The 16,685-nt window shown below is 38.1% G+C and overlaps 1 long non-coding RNA gene across 2 annotated transcripts in view; it reads right to left on the bottom strand.

Moving 5' to 3' along the window:
• The window catches only part of LOC133641923 (uncharacterized), a 37,259-nt gene extending 29,707 nt beyond the window's left edge, over nucleotides 1-7,552 (bottom strand). For both annotated transcript variants that reach the window (XR_009824353.1, XR_009824356.1), the window contains exon 1: nucleotides 7,423-7,552. This is a non-coding gene — a long non-coding RNA (uncharacterized LOC133641923). The remainder of the gene's footprint in view (nucleotides 1-7,422) is intronic.
• Between the last annotated feature and the right edge of the window lie 9,133 nt (nucleotides 7,553-16,685).

Genomic DNA, 16,685 nt, shown 5'->3' with positions numbered 1-16,685 from the left:
TTGCAAAAGATTCACCAACACAGATGTCCAGAATACTGTGGAATTTTGCGATGAAAACAGACGACTTAATAGCTGGCCACAATGCTGTCCCAAAATGTCTTCTACAATCCGTGACGTCACACGCAGGCGTCATCATACCGAGACGTTTTCAGCAGGATATTTCGCACAAAATTTTAAATTGCACTTTAGTAATCTAACCCGGCCGTATTGGCATGTGTTGCAATGTTAAGATTTCATCATTGATATATAAACTATCAGACTGCGTGGTCGGTAGTAGTGGGTTTCAGTAGGCCTTTAACTTTAAGTCGACGTCATCGGTTACGTAAATACGTCGACGCCGTTTTTGTGCGTCGACGCGTCGCATATTTACGTCACACTACCGTCATGGCGAAGCGCAAAGCAGACGATCAAAGAAGACGATGCGAGCGGTGCGAGCGAGGAGGGAAAAGCATGCCAAAAGTGGTCAAAAGTGTGGGAGTATTTCAATAAACGGCCTAATAATGTTGTTGTATGCACACTGTGTCGAGCGGAAATGGCCTATCATAGCAGCACAACGGCTATGAACGAACATTTGAAAAGAAAACCATCAACTAGTCAATCGTCCGCGCGAGCATACGTTGTCATCATTACACAAAAACATGAATGTGTCATTTGTATCTGCTAGGGGTGTAACGGTACGTGTTTTGTATTGAACCGTTTCGGTACGGGGCTTTCGGTTCGGTACGGGGGTGTACCGAACGAGTTTCTAAGCTAAAGCTAAAGTCTTAACAAGCTGCTTTGCTCCGTCTGCCTCTGTCTCAGCACGCAGCATTGTCCCACTCACACAACCATCTGATTGGTACACACAAAGCATTGTCAGCCAATCAGCAGTGCGTATTCAGAGCGCATGTAGTCAGCGCTTCAGCGTGGAGCAGATAGGTGTTTAGCAGGTGAGCATCAGGCAGCGGACTCTCCCCAAATAATAATAAACACCTCCCAGTCAACTACTAGTAACATCACTATGAGCCCGTTGACCTTCTAGAAACTTAAACTGCAGCTCAGCTCACTCGCAATCCTGGCTTGAGGTGAAGGCTAATTAGCTCTCAGTTCCAGCCACATCGACCCCTTCTGAGCGCCTATTTTCAGCTGCTGGGAATATTGTAAACAAGAAAAGAACCAAAGCATGTAGACATGCTAACCTTTCTTCATTACAACTGTTAGTCACTCACTGGAATGAGTAGAATTGGTTATTGTGTACTGTGTTGGACTGGATGTTTATTTTGCACATTTTAAAAGCAATACTTAATGTTTACAGTGCTCCAGAATATTTAGATTGGCACTTTTTTGTATTGGATGTTTATCTTTATTTTTGCACATTTTAGCAAATAAGCAATACTTTCACTTTTGTTGAAATGTTTACACTGTTGTTACAGAATATTTCGTTTTGCACTTTTTTGTATTGGATGTTTATCCTTATTTTTGCACATTTTAAAGCAAAATAAGCAATACTTTTACTTTTGAAATGCTTATACTATTGCAGAATATTAAGATTTGCACTGGATGTTGACTTTTATATTTGCACATTAAAAAGCAAATAAGCTACTTTTAATTTTGTTAAATGTTAAAAGTTTTAAATGTTTACATTGTTACAGAATATTTAGTCATGTTGTTGTCAATGTTGACTGAGTGGCCATACTTCTTTTTTTTTGTAAATAAAAGCCATGCCTTTTGAAAAAACGGGCCTACATTTATTTGTTCATCTTCATTTTGAATAAAAAAATAATCGGTAAAAGGAAAAATAATCTATAGATTAATCGAAAAAATAATCTATAGATTAACCGATTAATCGAAAAAAATAATCTATAGATTAATCGATAGAAAAATAATCGTTAGCTGCAGCCTTAGAAAAGTTTGAGAACTTTTACTGAAACAACGCAGCAATGTCAGTAGACGATCGATGTCGTTTGTGCAAAGAAAATATGTCAGCACACGACTCCTCGCTGCGTGCCGCCATTGTTTTTTTTGATTGATTGATTGATATATTTTTATTTCAAATATGCATAAAAACAAGAGCAAGCCTGATCCAATACAGTGCTATAGCCTTAACAGCCATTATAACAAAATGAAAAACAATGGAGAATAAAAAACAAAAACAAATGAGCATTGGACTTTCTTTTTCTTTTCTTTTTTTTTTTTTCCTTCTTTTTTTTTTACATATTTGAAAAGGAGTGAGAAGAAGTTTACACTTATTTAATCCCACCCCTTTTCTTTAAATCATAAATTACTCTGAGCTAGAACTACCTGTTCACTCAATGTACAAACTCAAAGAACTTATATATACTGTACATACATCATAGATATATACATACATATGCACACTACACACATACATAGCCACATCATTACCACTAGTGATCATGGAAATGGTATGATGCCACCACAACAACACCACTGCCTCAATGGGCAGCCCCACACTCTTCTGTAACACAAACAACCCAATATCAAAGCCCTTCTTCATCTCTGTACCTCTGGAATACCATGTACTTATACTTCTTTTTAAACTGGTTTATGTTTGGACATTGCTTTAACTCATCCTTCAAACCATTCCATAATTTCACTCCACAAATTGAAATACAAAAACTTTTAATGGTCGTTCTATAACTAAGCATTTTGAAATTTAAATTCCCCCTTAAATTATAACCGCCCTCTCGTGTGCTGAACAATTTTTGAATGCTTCCTGGGAGTTTATTTATTTTGGCTTTATACATTATTTGTGCAGTTTGATACAAAATAATATCATTAAATTTCAATATTTTTGACTGTAAGAATAGTGAGTGAGTATGGTCCAGATATCCAACCTTGTTGATGATCCGTACAGCTCTTTTCTGAAGTATAGTTATTGAATTTAATGAGCTTTTATAATTATTCCCCCAGACTTCCACACAGTAGGTTAAATATGGTAAAACTAATGAACAGTAAAGAATGTGGAGTGATTTGTGATCCAGAACCTGCTTTGCTTTATTTATTACTGAGATGCTTCTTGACAGCTTAGATTGTACATGTTTTATATGTGATTTCCAGTTAATTTGATCGTCAATTGTAATTCCAAGGAATTTTATTTCAAAAACCCTTTCAATATCCACTCCATCTATTTGTATCTGCACCCTTGTTTCACGTGTCCTCTTTCCAAACAGTATTAACTTAGTCTTAGTCAGGTTTAATGACAATTTATTATAGTCAAACCAAGTTTTTAGTTTACTCATTTCTTCCATAATGACTTCCTGCAACTGATTTAAGTCATCCCCTGAACAAAAAATATCAGTGTCATCAGCAAATAACACTAATTTCAATAATGTAGACACTTTACATATATCATTGATATACAGGATGAACAGTTTTGGCCCCAACACTGACCCCTGGGGGACACCACAAGCAATATCCAAACATGATGAACAGCAATCCCCCAACTTCACAAACTGTTGTCTCTTATTTAAATAGCTTTTAAGCCAATCCAATACAACTCCCCTGATTCCATACTTTTCCATTTTATTGATTAATATATCATGGTTAATTGTGTCAAATGCTTTTTTTAGATCAATAAATATTCCCATTGCATATTGTTTCTTTTCTATGGCATTTGTGATTTCCTCTATTGTTTCAACTATTGCCATTGATGTAGATCTGTTTGATCTAAACCCATATTGACAGTCAGAGAGTAATTTATGATTTTCTATAAATGCATCTAACCTGTAATTGAATAGTTTTTCTAATATTTTAGAGAATTGTGGAAGTAAAGAGACGGGTCTATAGTTTGTGAAGTGGTGTTTGCTCCCAGTTTTAAACAGAGGTATAACTTTAGCTATTTTCATTTCATTTGGAAATGCGCCGGTTTGAAATGACAAATTACAGATATATGTTAATGGTTTTGATATCCCTGTAATGACCTTTTTCACCAATGCCATACTAATGTCATTGGAGTCAGTGGACATTTTGTTCTTACATTTGTTTACAATATCCAACACTTCTTCTTCACCCACTGCATTTAAAAACATAGAATTGGGATTTCTCTCCAACAATCCCTCCATATTTTTACCAGTTGTCCGTGGATCTGGGATTTTTTCTGCAAGTTCAGGTCCAATACTTACAAAGAATTTATTGAAGGCATTAGCCACATCTTCAATATTATCATTTTCTTTACCATCATTTGTGAAATACGTTGGATAGTTATTTGAAGAGGTACTGTTTCTTATAATACTGTTTAATAAATTCCATATTCCTTTGATATTGTTTTTATTATCATCTAGTAATTTCTTATAATAATCCCTCTTATTTGACCTTATAATATGAGTTAATTTGTTTTTATATTTTTTATATTTATTTTCTGCTTCTTTTGTTTTCAATCTTATAAATTCCCTGTAAAGAGTGTTTTTCTTTTTGCAAGCATTTTGCAATCCCTTTGTGATCCAAGGACAATTGGTATATTTTCTTCTACTGGTGCATTCTTTTATTGGGCAATTTTGATCATATAATGACCTAAATATTCTCAAGAATATATTGTAAGCACTATTAACATCACTATTTTCATAAATTACATCCCAATTCTGCTCCAGTAAATCATGTTTAAATGAACTAATGGATTCCTCTGATCTCGTTCTTCTGTATTGGGTTGGCTTTTCTAGTTTTTTTGTCCTGTAGTTTCCATTAAATATCAGAAAAACTGGGAGGTGGTCAGTGATATCTTTGATCAATAGCCCACTTACGGTCTTATTCTCAATATCATTAGTGAATATGTTGTCGATTAGAGTGGCAGAGTGAGACGTAATTCGACTGGGTCTGGTGATTTTGGGATATAGACTCATACTGTACATTGTGTCAATGAAATTATCTATATCTTTAGTTTTACTGGGATTTAACATGTCAATATTAAAGTCTCCACAAATGAAGACAGCTTTACTAACGTTACTCTCCTTTGAAAACAGGCATTCCATCCAATCTGTAAAACGTTCTAAGCTTGTACCTGGCGATCTGTATACACAACTAATAATGACATTTCTACTTTTTTCCATACAAATTTCAATTGTTAGACATTCAAGTAGGTTATCAACCACAGTTGTCATATCATCCAGACGTTTGAATCTCAAGGTGTTATCCACATAGATTTGTTGTTTGAATCAAACAGTCGCTTCGGCGCTACGTCACATCTATGAAATCCCGCCCAGCGATCCTGAGCGGTTCATTATTTTTTGCTATTTTGAAGGAGTTTGCATTGCTTTCGAGCCCAGATCCTTGTGTGGAGTTCAGCGAATTACAAGGATCTGGCGAGTCAGGTTAACCCAGCTCTACCTGTCCACCAAACCCACCGTGTCTCTCCCGCCCTCCTCCTTCTCCGATTGCCTTCAGGAAATTAGATGCTGGTTCTCCCATAACTTTCTCAAACTAAATAGTGATAAAACCCAACTCCTCCTTATTGGTACAAATTCCATCCTCTCTAAAATAAATGACTTTTCTATCTCCATCGACAATTCATCACTTTCCCCCTCTCCCCAGGTCAAGAGTCTGGCTGTCATCCTGGAGAGCACCTTATCATTCAAGTCCCATATCAATAATGTCCCTCGGTCAGCATACTTCCATCTAGGTCTGGGCATTATATCGAATATACTCGATATATCGTGGGTTTGTCTCTGTGCGATGTAGAAAATGACCATTTTGTGAGTATTCGAGTATACTTTCTCACGTAGTTGCTTTTAGCTGCGGGCATTACACTACAGGCTTTTCTCAGTCTTTCTTGTCTCTCCTTAATAAAACAAGCGCACCTTATTACATACGACACATACTGTCGCGCGTGCAACGTCATACGCCCTCGCCGAGCAGAGAGGTAGCGGCATGGGTAAAGTTAGCTGTGGCAGGTGGTGCAAGCGGAGCGGTGCGAATGGTAATACGAGAGAAAGAAGGTGCCAATCTGGTAACAAATGGAGGAAGAATTAATTCCCAAGAAAAACAGCACAGGGTCCATCATCTGGCGGTGGTGACAATCATTGGTACTTTAACTTTAACTTAACTTAACAGACAACCGTAATATGTCAAGTATGCGGCAAAAGCATTGCTACAAAAAGTAGCAGCACTACTAATTTATAGCATCATTTGAAAATTCACCCGCTAGAGAATGAAGAGTGCTTGAAACTCCGCATGTCAACATCTCCGGCCGGTGCCACAACCAACAAAACGCGAAGCAACCAGCACTGACCCAATTGAGTCTGGCGTCTTCCATTTCCAGATCAACACTGTATGAAAAAAGTAGTAAAAAACAGGAGATAACGTCCGCAGTAACCTACCACATAGCGAAGGACATACACTATTTGATTTCCTATCATGCAGCCAATTTTTATTTTACAGTTTTGGAAATATCTTGTGTGACATCATGCACAAAAGTGCACTTAATTTGTTTTAAAATATTTTTGTGGCATTCTGTACAAAAAGTGCACTTTAATTTAGTGTTGTTTTGATATGTAATCTTAGTGACATCAGGCACAAAAGGGCATTAATAGCTTGTTTTAAAATTACAATCTTGCACTTTCTGTTTTGAAATTACATGAATGTTTGTGCCACTGCTTAATACTGAATTACATATTTTTATAGCGCTTTTCTCTAGTGACTCAAAGCGCTTTTTACATAGTGAAACCCAATATCTAAGTTACATTTAAACCAGTGTGGGTGGCACTGGGAGCATGTGGGTAAAGTGTCATGCCCAAGGACACAACGGAAGTGACTAGGATGGCGGAAGCGGGGATCGAACCTGGAATCCTCAAGTTGCTGGCACGGCCACTCTACCAACCGAGCTATACCGCCCCATAATAATAACTGTTTAATAAATACAGTTTTAATAAATTGACTTAGTTGTGATTTCCCTCTCTGCATGAAAGTTTAAAATATATATTAATGCAGTATGAACAAGAATGTTTTAATGTAGACACATAGAATCATTATACTGGTGTGATTATATGTATCAAGTGTTAATTCAAGGCTAAGGCAAAATATCGAGATAAATATTGTGTATCGTGGCATGGCCTAAAAATATTGAGATATTAATAAAAGGCCATATAGCCCATCCCTACTTCCATCTACGCAATATCTCTCGCCTACGCCCATCTCTCTCGCTCAGCAGCGCTGAAATTGTGGTTCACACCCTGGCCAAATCTCGTTTGGACTACTGTAATTCTCTACTCTTTGGTTTACCTGACAAGTCCATCCATAAACAACAACTGGTTCAAACGTGTCATTACTAGAACCTCCTCCATTAGTCACATTACACCTGTCCTGAAGCAACTCCATTGGCTGCCCATTAAATATCGCATCCACTACAAGATCCTTCTCCTCACACTTAAGGCCATTAACAATCTTGCCTCTCCATATCTCACCGATCTCCTTCATATCAAGACACCCTACCGTTCTCTCAGGTCTTCTTCCTCCATCCGGATCATCCTTCCACCTACACACCTGGTTACCATGGGGTCGAGAGCATTTAGTCACCTCTGGAACTCTCTGCCCCTGGACATTCGACACTCCTTTCATTGCCACCTTCAAATCTCGCCTGAAAACATATCTTTTTAAACTAGTTTACTCATGTTAATCAGTTTAATCATGTCACTTCTCATTTGCACTGTTTTTATTATGTATATATATTAGTTTTTTAATTGTTTGTCACATGACTGGTTGATATTATCTGTTGTTAGGTGACCTTGAGTGCTGAGAAAGGCGCCCATAAATAAAATGAATTATTATTATTATTATTAACAAGTAAAAAACTAAATGTATGGAAACTATTTCATAGGGTTTTCAAAGTAAATACTGGCAGTAACATGAACACCAAAACACACCAGAGAAAATCGAAGGTAATTATACAAATAAACGAGAGAATAGTGCTTGTTTGGCCCCTCCAATGCTTCAGTCCATGACGACATAAACCGGAAGTGACGTCACGAGCAGCCCGGCAATTAAATTATATTTTTATAAATAATTAAGACTCATTATTGACCTGGAACTTTTATTTCGCTTTATATATAACTTTTATATATACGTTTATATAGTAATATTATGAGAAAATTGTAAATAACTTTGCCGTAAATTGTGCATGTTTCGCACACGGGCTGTGACTAACACCTGGTTCTGACGACCGATTAACCTTATTGTCGGCAGATTTAATAACGTTCAAAAGAGTCAAGCTAAACAAAATAAGAAAAACTCAAATCAATAAATACATATGTGCAGCAAAATACACACTTAAATACACTACTGTGTAAACAAAACATGAAATATGTCAAAATATATGCATTTTGTGCTACCGGCGCCATCTTGGATGACTTTGTAAAATTACCAACCTACTAATAAAAGTCTCAATCAATCAATCAAACCAAACTAGCAACAAAATTAGTCATTTTACGGTTGAATAGTGCATTTGACAAAAAACAAAATTACACATTTCAACTCTTCATACATACCGGCGACGCATGCTTAAGTCAAAGATGTATGCGGTAATGTTGAATGACATCTTAAAGTGCGTTCTGCGACCGTCACGTGTTGTTGCTTAGGCGTTGTCACTTCCGGTCAATAAAGTTTGGTTCAAAATGGAGACATTTTTGACATGCAATACCGACCACGACCGTTTGATGGCGACATAAACAAATGTAAAATGTTCCTCAAATAAACATTTCTACGCTTTAACTTTGTGTAACTTTTAGTTGTAACATAATGGCTGCTCAGAAATTAACTAGTACTCACTTATCTAAATGTTTAATTCGTTAACTGTTGTATTAGAAGCTGTCAAGTTATCATTAACTTAGCAATGGAGATGTTTAATTTGGCGGTCCCGCCTATAACAGCCATCCTAAAATACTTAACAGGTAGCTCCTTCTTTTTCTTTTTTTTTTTACATTTAAAATAAGAACTGGGCAGCACGGTGGAAGAGGGGTTAGTGCATGTGCCTCACAATACAAAGGTCCTGAGTAGTCCTGAGTTCAATCCCGGGCTCGGGATCTTTCTGTGTGGAGTTTACATGTTCTCCCCGTGACTGCGTGGGTTCCCTCCGGGTACTGCAGCTTCCTCCCACCTCCAAAAACATTCACCTGGGGATAGGTTGATTGGCAACACTAAATGTGTGAATGTGAGTGTGAATGTTGTCTGTCTATCTGTGTTGGCCCTGTGATGAGGTGGCGACTTGTCCAGGGTGTACACCGCCTTCCGCCCAAATGCAGCTGAGATAGGCTCCAGCACCTCCCGCGACCCCAAAAGGGACAAGCGGTAGAAAATGGATGGATGGAGATAAGTAATATTGATTACTTTATAACAGAAATATTGTGATATCAACTTAACAGATAGTGTCAACCGTCAGACAGTTACCATGGGGTCTACTGGATACTACTCTCAGTACTGTATATCTAAAAGTACAATGCAATTAAAGAGATGGTACTCAAGTGAAAGTACTGTTACTTTAGAGTAATATGATTCAAGTAAAAATATTCATCATTCATTGATTTAATAAAAAAAAATAAAAAAATAAAAAATATTCATCAGCATAATTACTTAAAAGCAAGTAAGTATTAAGTGAAAAAAATACTCAAGTACTGAGTAACTGGTAACTTCTGATTTATTTAGTAGCTTTGTTTAATTGTATGTAGTTGGTGTGTGTGCACACACAATATACACTTTTTACAGTCACTTATGACTTTATAACAGGGCTAATGTTGGTATGCGCGCAAAAACATAAATAACAGTTTTTTTTCTGTAGCAAGAAGTGGAATTTTGGAGGCTGAATTGTGAACATTTCTGACACAGATGAAATAATAATAATTATTATTATTATTATATAAAACATTTACTTTTCAGTGTTTGTAAGTAATAATTGGAATGTTGTGCTGCTTTGTCTGAAGTTATGTCACTTTTTACAGTGTGTAGGTTGAGTGCAGTCATGTGACTGACAGGCTGCCTTAGATTGGTGAAATGGAGTCAAAGGTATTGATATAGATTGATATAATAGAATATAAAAATATAATATATCGGTATATATTATATACTTTATATATAATATGTAAATATTACATATATGTTATATTTTATATTGCTACTATGGTACATTTTTAGTCTACTTTATACATTTTGTTTTCACCCTCTTTTTGTGCCCCTTGTGTGCATTATCCTTTCCATCCTTATCCTTTCATTCCTTTGTTACTGAGCTACTGTGTGGAACAATTTCCCTTGTGGATCAATAGCGTTTGTCTAAGTCTAAGATTGGTTAAACAGAGTCATGTGACCTTGACAGCTGGCAGAAGTCTAACAAGCCAAATAAATGTGCTTTTGCCAGCAGTAATCAATAGATTATAAATAATGGAATGATGATGTAAATAAATGCAACAATCGAAATGAAACTCAATGTAACGAGTAAATGTCGCGTTTTTTTTCTTTGGAAAAATACTCATGTAACAGTAAAGAGTATGTCGCATTAAAAGTACTCTGACAAGTACAATTTATCCAAAACGTAACGGAGAAAATGTAGCACTTCTGAACTTAATAGCCAACGTATCGAAAGGGTGCATGTTTAATCGGCAGCCACTTTGGAAAATGGAGTCTTCGTGGACAAAGTGGTCCAAGTGGAGAGGAATAATCCACTGATTAAGTGGGTGAGAATGTAGTCTAAGGAGTTGTGAAAATGACATCCATCATTAGACTCGTCCTCAATGGTACGGACACCGTTTCGACTTACCATCAATACCATCCGTAATGGACTGATGCGAAAAAATAAAAATGTCTTTTTAGTGAAAATGTCTTTCCGTGCTTATTTGACATTCTCTGCCCTCCTGCTTTTTATGCTTTCCTCTCTCAAAGACACACTTTTGTCTTCATACAAGCCCACACACTCCTCCTACGCAGTGTTTTGTTCTGGGAAAGGCGGAGGGTTGAAAATGTCCGATGCAACCTTGCTGAGTTTTCTTACAACTAACGCGATCAGGAGAAGACAGGACTAGGACCCCCTTTTAGGAGGGGAGAGTCCACCCAGATACTTTTGTTCTAAGGCTGTCTAAAATGAGGAGCCTTGACTAGAATAGAGGTTTAAAACAATTTATTCTACAAAACAAGAATAAGTACAAACAATAGAAATACTACGGATGTGAGAGAATTAACCGAGCAGTCTCTGTCTCTCGTGTTTTGTCCATCTAGGTTGCTCTGCTTTGGCAGAAAGCGCAGCCACCAATGAAAAGGAAATAGCCTCCGCATAGCCATCAACAAAGAAAAAATAGCCGATGCCACAATAAAGAAATATCTGCTACCGACAAAGAAGAAATAGCTGTTATCAACAAAGACAAAATAGCTTCTACCATGAAGAAAAAATAGCCTTTATCAAAGAAGTAGAAATAGCTGCTACCAATGAAAAATAAATAGCCGTCGCACACAGAGAAGAAATAGCTGCCAACAGAGAAGAAGAAATTGCCGATATTAAGGAATAAATAGCTTTTACCAACGATTGGAAAAAACAGCCACTGCCAACAAAGAAGAAATAAACAATATCAACAAAGAAATAGCTTCTACCAACGAAGAGGAAATAGCCGATACCAACAAAGAAGAAAAAGCTTCTACCAACAAAGAGGAAAGAGCCGATACCACAAAGAAAAAATAGCTGCTACCAACGAAGAAGAAATAGCCGATACCAACAAGGAAAGAATAGCTGCTACCAACGAAGAAGAAATAGCTGCTACCAACAAAAAAGAAATAACCTTCGCAAACGGAGAAGAAATAGCTCCCAACAGAGAAGAAGACATTGTAGATATTCAGGAATAAGTGGCTGCTACCAACAATTGAGAAAACCAGCCGCCGCCAACAAAGAAGAAATAGGCATTGAACAACAAAAAAGAATTAGCCGTCGCCAAAGAAGAAATAGCAAACATCTACTAAGAGAAATATGAAGATGAATCCAATGAATGCAAGGAAGATGTAATAGCCAATATCAACAAAGAAATAGCTACCACCGACAAAGGACAAATAGCCGCCAGTGAAGAACAAATAGCCACTGAACAACGCAGAAGAAATGGTTGATATTAACGAAAATGATATATCATTGAAAAAGAAATAGCTGCTGACAACAAAGAAGAAATGGCCGCCACCAATAAAGAACAAATAGCTGTTAAACAACAAAGAAGAAATAGCCGATATCAACAAAGAAGAAAAGGCTGCCACCAATAAAGAAATAGCCGTTCAACAAAGAAGAAATAGCTGCTACCAATGAAGGAGAAATAGAGGCCGCCATTGAAGAAGAAATAGCCGTTGAAAAACAAGAAAAAATAGCTGATAATAACAAAGAGGAAATAACAGATATCATTGAAGGAGAAATAGCTGCCACCAATTAAGAAGAACAACCATCAAGAAGGATAAGCCGATATTAACAAAAAATAAATAGCCCCTGCCAACAACGAAGAAAAAGCCGCCATTAACAAAGACAAAACATTCGATATCAACAAAAAATAAATATCTGCCACCAATAAAGATATAGCCACAGAAACTGAAAGTTGACTCCTCCTTCACTCTCTCCAGGCTGGGACTTGATGACATCATTAACAATGGAACTCAGGGTGCATTCATTGTGTTTATCTTCTCCCAGCAGAACCTAGGCCAATTCCAAGGCCTTCTACTCTGCTTCAAGGTGGAAAATATTCCTCTGACAACAGCTAAGAAGTTCCCCCAACAAAATAAAAGTATAAATAAAGTGATAATGAACCAATGAGCATCTCAGCGCTCGGATGAACGTCTGCCGGTAAACAAAACGATCCTTTAAGAGTCAGCCCAGCAGAAACCTGTCCGCGCTAGATGAATGTCCCCGTGATAGCACGCGCTAAATTGCCCTATCAGCGCTGGGAATATGGCCGCGCCAACGCTTCTTCTTTAGCCGTGTGAAGATAAATAAATCAATTGTTAAGGCTGAAGCTACTTGATGGAGGAGGACAGCGGCGGTGGCAGGAAACGTTAGGATAAGAGCACTTTTGACAGCAGCATTTATCATGCAGGAGTGCAATCACACACGCTCTGTGTCGCTCGTCTCACACGCCACTTTATTAGGGACACATAATAAGAGTTGTGCGTGTTGTTTGTCCCGTTTCGCTTTTATTGTCCCCCCCCCCTCCCCCCCCCCCCCCCCCCCGCCCCAGGCAGGCCCCCCTTAATGACCGCTGCATGACTACTGACACAGAATGAATCGGCTCGGAGGGGCGCCTTTATTTTTAGGGGGAAGTATCTCGACTTTTAAAAGAGGGAAAGGGCCGTTGTTCCCTCATGTAAACGGGTTTAAATAAATGATGTCCCCTCTTAAAGGCCCCGCAATGTTAACCCTTTACCCACTCTTTTTTTTGTTCCCAGCTGAAAAGAGTAAACGAGGAGAATAATGCGGGTCTGGGTTGTAGACCAGTAGAAGCGTTTAAGTTCCATCTTAAAACTCATTTGTATACTATAGCCTTTAAATAGACCCCCCTTTTAGACCAGTTGATCTGCCGTTTCTTTTCTGCTCTGCCCCCCTCTCCTTCGTGGAGAGTGGAGGCGGGGGGGCACACATTCGGTGACCACAGATGACGCGCTAGCTGTCCAAAGTTGGGACCCAGGGTGGACCGCTCATCTGTGCATCAGTTGGGGACGTCTCTGCCCTGCTGACCTGTCTCCACTCAAAATTATCTCCTGCTGGCCCCACTATGGACTGGACTCTCACACTATTAACTAGATCCACTATGGACTGGACTCTCACACTATTAACTAGATCCACTATGGACTGGTTTCTCCACTATTAACTAGATCCACTACGGACTGGACTCTCACACTATTATGTTAGATCCACTATGGACTGGACTCTCACACTATTAACTAGATCCACTATGGACTGGTTTCTCCACTATTAACTAGATCCACTACGGACTGGACTCTCACACTATTATGTTAGATCCACTATGGACTGGACTCTCACACTATTATGCTAGCTTCACTATGGACTGGACTCTCACACTATTATGTTAGATCCACTATAGACTGGACTCTCACACTATTAACTAGATGAACTATGGACTGGACTCTCACTATTATGTTGGATCCACTATGGACTGGACTCTCACACTATTATGTTAGATCCACTATGGACTGGGCTCTCACACTATTATGTTAGATCCACTATGGACTGGACTCTCACACTATTAACTAGATGCACTATGGACTGGACTCTCACTATTATGTTAGATCCACTATGGACTGGACTCTCACACTATTATGTTAGATCCACTATGGACTGGACTCTCACACTATTAACTAGATGCACTATGGACTGGACTCTCACTATTATGTTAGATCCACTATGGACTGGACTCTCACACTATTATGTTAGATCCACTATGGACTGGACTCTCACACTATTAACTAGATGCACTATGGACTGGACTCTCACTATTATGTTAGATCCACTATGGACTGGACTCTCACACTATTATGTTAGATCCACTATGGACTGGACTCTCACACTATTAACTAGATGCACTATGGACTGGACTCTCACTATTATGTTGGATCCACTATGGACTGGACTCTCACACTATTATGTTAGATCCACTATGGACTGAACTCTCACACTATTATGCTAGATCCACTATGGACTGGACTATCACACTATTATGTTAGAGCCACTATGGACTGGACTCTCGCACTATTATGTTAGATCCACTATGGACTGGACTCTCACACTATTATGTTAGATCCGCTATGGACTGGACTCTCACACTATTATGTTAGATCCACTATGGACTGGACTCTCACACTATTATGCTAGATCCACTATGGACTGGACTCTCACACTATTAACTAGATCCACTATGGACTGGACTCTCACACTATTAACTAGATCCACTATGGACTGGACTCTCACAATATTAGGCTAGATCCACTCGACGTCCATTGCACCGGTCGCCCGATTAGTTTTTGCCTCATTCCTGTGAGAATCCTGTGTGTGATTGAAGCATTAAGGAGTGGGGTTTGGGTTAATTTATCCAGGACTAGCTGCAGTGTGCTCAAACAACCACCAGGTAGCATCTTTGAGCAGATAATACTGTATCATCTCTTTCTCTTTCGGAGTTATCAAGTCGTTAGCGCATTCTTCAATCACACTTTAAGTGAGGGATGAGGCAAAAACTAACACAAAAGCACTGTATCATGTGTACGATACAATAAATGAATAGACCGGGGTTATTCAACTAAATTGTTTTTGGGGCCACATTTCCAGAAAGCTAAGGACTAATAGTTACGACAATGATTTATTTTCACAAATCAGGCGAGAAAACAAGAATACCGGAAAAGCTAGCCGATAGCACGGGAAGCTGTGGTAAACTTAGCACAGGAACAAGAATACGAAGCATGGATAACAAACGTAATGTCGCACGAAGCAAACAAAACAGCCAGAACAAGTGTGGCGAAAGGCTGGAATAAATAGCTCTCTGATTAGTAGGGATGATGTTTGATAAAGAATTATCGAGTTCGAGCCTATTATCGAATCCTCTTATCGAACCGATTCCTTATCGATTCTCTTATCGAGTCCAGATAGGTTGTTGTATATGGAAAAACACACACAATATTTGGTTTAACAAAAGCTCACTTTTATTGTATAATAAAAAAATAAAATCTAATAAATAAATAAATATTGACTGTTACCCACCTAAAAAAATAAAATAAAATAAATAAATATTGACTGTTGTTACCCAAAGTATATTAAGTGGGATTTTTCAGAGAAACAAATATATACAGTAACACAAAAACAACCTGTCTCCGTGATCACTATAGGTGTATAAATAATACTATAGTGTTAAATAAAATCAGTCCCTTGGGCACAAAACTGAAAATAATACAACTCTCCAAAAAGTGCACTTCTGCTGCTATTTGACATAACTGTTTGTTATGATGCTTTGACATTTTTGCACTTTATTTCTTTATTGAAAGAACATTCTATGAAGAGAAAAGTTGTTTGCAAATGTGGTTACAATGCTAAAAAATGAAAAGTTAAAGCTAAAAAAAGAAATACACTTTATTGAGTTAACATTATTTCTTTATAGGGGGAAAAATGTTATGAGCTAGAGATTATAACAACTACACTACCCAGCATGCAACGGGAGTTACGAGCATGCGCGGTAGCCCCGAAAAGTGTTGCATGTTGCCACGCTGTGAAAGTAAACGTCAAGAACTCAGCCAACACGCCTCGTCTGCATTATTTATAATTAGACAGACAACACATCTACAGTGTGATTTTGTTTTGTTTACGAGGAAAGAAAAACAAAAGTTAAAAAAGGGAGATGTGTTGTATATATATGTATGTGCTGCGGTTGTTTTAAGAACGTTGCGACAGCTGCCGTAAAGGAGGTGCGTTGCTAGCCTGGTTGCTATGTTTCCGGTTGGTCGTAAAAGTGTTCGTCATGTGTTTTACCCTGCTCAAATCTCTCAGTAAAGTTATTCGATGGATGATAGCTTTTGTTTTGAACTTTATTACACCTTGGAGCGCTTTTTCCCGTCCATTGTTTTCCTGCTTTCGCAATCTGCGCCTAATGACTGAGCTACGTGACGTCAATTCTTGTGATGTCCCACGGAGCATTTCTGGTCGGGACGGGATTCGAATAAAGAATCAACTCTTTTCCTTTACTATAGTGGTCTCG

Source organism: Entelurus aequoreus, linkage group LG01, assembly GCF_033978785.1.
Source record: "Entelurus aequoreus isolate RoL-2023_Sb linkage group LG01, RoL_Eaeq_v1.1, whole genome shotgun sequence".
In the NCBI taxonomy this organism is placed as follows: Eukaryota; Metazoa; Chordata; class Actinopteri; order Syngnathiformes; family Syngnathidae; genus Entelurus; species Entelurus aequoreus.
Note: the sequence above shows the minus strand (reverse complement) of the source record. Positions and strands in the feature narration are given on the sequence as shown.